Raw genomic sequence first — 5,409 nt, 5'->3', positions numbered from 1 at the left:
TTGTTAAGAAACTATCAAGGCTTTACCTAGTGACATTGCTAAATATTAGTAATGTTGCTAAGTATTGCCAACACACATTTATGGCTCCTTTGCTGAGGATGGATTCTATCTCCATACTTGGTGATTGCATTAAGAAATGTCAACAAGCATTTCTAGCGCCGTTGCTGGAGAAGACATATTGATTAAAGAATCTTGTGGGATATGTTCCGGATAATATGCATGTACGGTAGCTAGTGTTTATGTAGGCTAACTTTGCTGGTTTTTCTCCTATTGTGGATGAAGACAGGATAGTGTATGCCTAGTTTTGATCTACCAGACAATTTCATCGACGATCCAGAGTCACTCCTTAGGAAGAAATGGTCTTGTGCCGCTTCTTCTTTCGCTACTCTACCGACAAATGAACCAGTCATCCCTACACCATCCACTACTCTCGTCATGGCCAAGACACTCCGCAACTACTCCATCCCTATCATTGCCAACGTGCCCATTGAGCTCGCTATCATCATGATGGTGCAGGCAAACCAATTATGTGATTTGTCTAGTGAGGACGCAAACGCGCATCTTCAACATTTCCTCGAGCTACGCAACACCATCATCATCAAGGACATCGCATCAGCGAGCATCAAGCTCCGATTATTTCCCTTCTCTCTTGCAGGGAAGGCGTAACAGTGGTTCTACAAGGACTGGGAAGCTATCAACACATGGGAGAAATGTTTCACGACGTTCCTCGCCAAGTTCTTCCCCATGAGCAAAACCAATGCCCTAAGGGGATGAATTTCCAACTTCTAGCAAAATGCCATGGAGACTATTCTCGAGGCATGGGAGAGGCTGTAGGACTATATCAAGCATGCCCACACCACGGGATTGATGGCTAACACCTATGTCAAAGGGGCATGTCGACGCTGCTGCTGGAGGTGCTTTTCTCTCTCTCACCGTTGATGAAGCCATGGCTCTCATTAACAAGATGGTGTCTAATCAAAGCTAAGGGAGGAAAGAAAACACAAAAAGACATGCATAACATGAAGGAGACGGATATGCTTGCCACAAAAATGGACTTTCTGATGAAAAGATTGGAGGAACGGGTCTAAGAGAAAGAAGCAATGAAGGGCACCGTCCAGGCCATGGACTAGCTTACGACACATGAGGTCTGTGGAAATGTTGGCCATTCAGGAAATGACTGCCCAAAACCCACAAAGAAGCTGCTTTCATCAACAACAGGTTTCACCACCAAGGAGGTAATAACGGGTGAAACAACCAACCTCACCCACAAGGTAATTCAAATTTCAATTCAAATTATAATTGAACCAACCTTCACTAAAAGACTTGGTATTAGGCCAAGCTAAAATAATGAAAATATCACTAAAAAGTTGATGTATAATGATAAAATGTTGGAAAACATCAACTCTAAAATAGAATGTTTATCCTCCCTAGTGAAAAATCGATTAAGTTTTAATAAGATCATAGAAACTCAAAGTACTCAAATAGCTACCGCAATTCCTATCGACAACACGGGGGAAAACCCCGAGGCAACCCAAGAATTCCTCCGAGTTTGTTAATGCAGCTACAGAACAATGAAGGAGGAAAAGTCTTGCCGACGGACTAAAAATGCCGAGTCCTTGCCGAAGGTAAATCGGTAGTTATCTTTAATTTCAAAAATATTCAAAATGAAATATTTCTAAATTTAAAATTTAAAATTTTACCTCAAAATAAAACTATCAGAAAAATTAAATAAAAATCATTATCTGAATGGGGATAATTTATTATTATTAGTTATCAGTTTTGGAATAATTATAAAAATAATAATTATTGGGATAAATTAATAGTTATCAGTTTTGCAATAATTATTAGTTATCTGAATGGGGATAATTTATCATTTTGAGCAGACCATTGGGAGTCTGACTAGACCCCCAATGGTCTGAAGTTTGAAATGGTTGTTGGGAGAAAACCGCCAAAGGGGGGCCGAGCGGGCCCACCTCATGTGCGGGCGCACCAGGGGTGCGGCCGCATCCTGCCGGCCACCGTTGGCATTGCCACTCTGATAGCTGCTCGTGACTGTTGCCCCTCCCCCTCTTGGTTGGTTTTGTGTGATTCTAAAAGTCGAGGAGCACTACTACACTCACACCTTTCATAGCCGCATCGTAACCCACATCATAGTCCAATTTTGGCCTCGGCAGTGAGCTATCAATAGTGATGGTCGTAGCCTTCACTGTCGCCATCTAGGACTGACTGCGGTGTACACTAACACCACCTATTGGCTTATGATCCATCCATGATTAGGTCCTTACTTCAGTCGCATTGGAGCACGACCCGACTTTGGATGTATACTAACACTGCCGCAGTTGCAAATGATCCGGTTGTGTCTAGGCTATCAAAACCATTGTGTGGGCACATCAACCTCTTGTGTAGTGGTCACCAGCACTATCGCCTTGTATGTCGACCCGATTGTCAATGGTGCGGGTTCACTGTCGATTCGACGGCCAAGACGCCTGTGTAGAGGTTAACACCATCGTCACTTTAGCATATGATCCACCAATACAAAAGTCATGGTCACTGTCGCCTTGCACCACGGTTTGCACCACGGTCCTTCTTTAATGATCGTTTAGTCAGTGTCGGGTTACTAGAGGATTTGATGGTGATATACTTTTGATCCCTGCCGCATCATACCTATAGCGATGGTGATAGAATTTTGTCCCATTTCACAATAGTTACTGATTCAGCTAGGCCCTTAATAGCTTGATGAACACAAAGCATATAGATATATAATTATTACATCCTTAAATCATGTTCACAAACAAGAGTACTTTTTACAATAATAATGGATGCTACCATAACATCTTTCTCAACTGATGTCCTAACATAAGCGGTACATAGAGCATACTAAAGGTACTGATCTATACAGACTTACATAACAAAATGACATAGCTATGCTCCTTATATGTGGCACTCCTACTTGCAAGGAAAAATAAATATAACTAGTGCATCCTCCGAATTGGTAGGCAATGCACCATGGAACCCCTCTTATTCATCTCTGATCCATAACCTGAACAAAGCAGCATAATTAATAATATTGAACATACCATTCCTTTAGTTAACAAGCCAAAATTGGCCTACACATACATAGAATGAAAACAACTGCCTACTTGAACAAAGATTGTCGTGATGACGAAATGTAGGAAATGCACCTTTACCGCTCTGCTAATGACTCTATAAACAAGGGAACATAAGGAAGATAGTAAGGCCTATTCATATGGAAATGCCCTCTTGATCTAAAAAAGCGGATGACATGGGCATGGATGACATGAACCTTTCTGCGGTCCATGTCATATGCAATCAATGTTCTATCCTTCCCAACAACAAAAATGAAATTCCATTCTGGGTGAACTATAATCACTTTGTACTCCTTATCACAAAGCTCAGAAGCAACTTTAATATTCATGCCTCCAAATAGTTCCTTTGTGTGCACAACATGCTTCAAATTCTAGTTATCAGTACCATAGTCTTCAAGTATCCACACTAAAAGCTAAGACCTACTACGAAAATTAGCACAGCACACACACGGGTGACACTAAGCTTGATGGATGGACATTTCAGCACCACCAGGTTTACGAATTGTCCTCCATGTCTTTCCCTCCATATCCACAGCAACTATTGTAGAGTACTCAACTATGTGCATAAAACCATTAAGAAAAACACTACTCGATTTTGAACGTGGAACAATACTACCCTTGCCCCATTTAGATTCCTTAAAGATCCATGCTGTAGTTTTAGATGAGTAGATCTCCACACCTATGCACGCACCCTCTACCTCAACAAATTTAATCACATGGAATTACGATGACATTGGTTCAAAACCTAAGTGAGCCTAACCAATAGAATGGATGCTACGTGGTAGTACATGCTATTTGTCGATAGCTGGATTGCAAACAACATAGCGATGCAATCTATTAGGCCTAGCACACCAGCAAAGGACGAGGCCGTTGCAACAATATGAGACTAGGACTTTTTAAGGGGGGAAGGGCAAGAAGGTCAAGGAGGGCCATTCACCGGTGATGCTGGTGAAGTGGTGATTGCCCTTCCACCAGCTACCATAGAAGAAGCCGACGATAGTCTGTGAAAGCTTCTTACGTTGATAGGAGTCAGAGATGATGCACCTACAGGAGCGATAGACACACTTGCAGCACAAGGACCGAGCGAGGAGGTAGCTGAAGATGTCGGCAAGCACATCATCTGAGAGGCTATCCACTATGTTCCTCATGTTGCTGGCCTCCTTCATCTAGAAGGACACCACCAACCAAAGAGATGAGGCCGCCCTGCCATGGATTTGCATCAATAAATATTAGTAAGAAGATGAGTTTTGAGGAGAAGGGATGGCGATGCAAGTAAGGCCTTATTACACTTGCCTTTGGATCTCATAGTGGTGAGCACGAGTGGCAATGCTGATGATAGTAGCAGTTCATGTGCTGGTGGATATGTGCGGGCAAGCTAGCGATGTGCACCGATGTGGAGCAAGAGCTGAGCAGTGGTGATGAGCAGGAGCGGCGATGACGAACAACAACAATGAGGACAAGAAAAACTATGTGTGTGGGGGGGGGGGAGGAAGGGGGTGGCAGTAGGGGAGGGGAAGGGTTAGGGGGGATGTTGGGGTAGGGGTTGCTTGCTCTCTGTATAACTTTTACGCCACGTTGGAATCAAACTTTCATCAGTTCCGCGCGGGAGGGTTCAAACGCAGGATTGGAAATTTTGCAACTAAGCGGCGGTGAATGCACAGTACCATCACCGGTGGCTGGGTCCTACTACCACCCAAAGACAAATGTATGATATTGTGATGAACACTAAGGCACACAATCTTAACATTTGGCATTGAAACAAAGCAAAACTACGCACTTAGAAAACTAAGAAAAGCACAATTCCAGTACTCAGATTGAAAGGAAGACAACTTGAGTTCGATGGTGAATAATAAAGCACATAGATTTACATTGAAAGAAAGCCAAAACTGCACACTTAGAAAACATAAGGAAAGCACAATGCTAGTACTCTTGGATTGAAAGGAATCCAACTTGAGTTTCATACATTCATACCGAATAAGTAGGTGGACACTACCAAGCTAACAAGCATGCCAAAAGCTAAAATGCAGATACTAATTAGGATGATACTATGCAAAAGTTAAAAGGCCTTCATATGTACATCATTGGTTGCATAATTAATCATTCTCCATGTAGATCATAGTCGACCTCCATGGGATCGTTGTGAATCTCTATAATATCCTACAGATCATTGTTGACCTCCATGGGATCATTGTCAATCTCCATGTCATACTGAGCCTTGACCGTTACAACCTAGTCCACATCCATTGATACACTTTCATTTAGCTCATCGACTTTGTTCACAAAGCGCTGATTCAGTGAACCA

General features: G+C 42.5%; 1 non-coding gene across 1 annotated transcript; it reads right to left on the bottom strand.

Annotated features, from left to right (window-relative positions):
* Window positions 1-759: 759 nt before the first annotated feature.
* On the bottom strand, window positions 760-865 carry LOC136498705 (small nucleolar RNA R71). The gene has a single exon (XR_010769714.1). It is a non-coding gene; the product is annotated as a small nucleolar RNA R71 (small nucleolar RNA).
* Between the last annotated feature and the right edge of the window lie 4,544 nt (window positions 866-5,409).

Source organism: Miscanthus floridulus, chromosome 12 (genome assembly GCF_019320115.1).
Source record: "Miscanthus floridulus cultivar M001 chromosome 12, ASM1932011v1, whole genome shotgun sequence".
Lineage (NCBI taxonomy): Eukaryota > Viridiplantae > Streptophyta > Magnoliopsida > Poales > Poaceae > Miscanthus > Miscanthus floridulus.
This window is presented reverse-complemented; position numbering and strand designations above follow the sequence as displayed.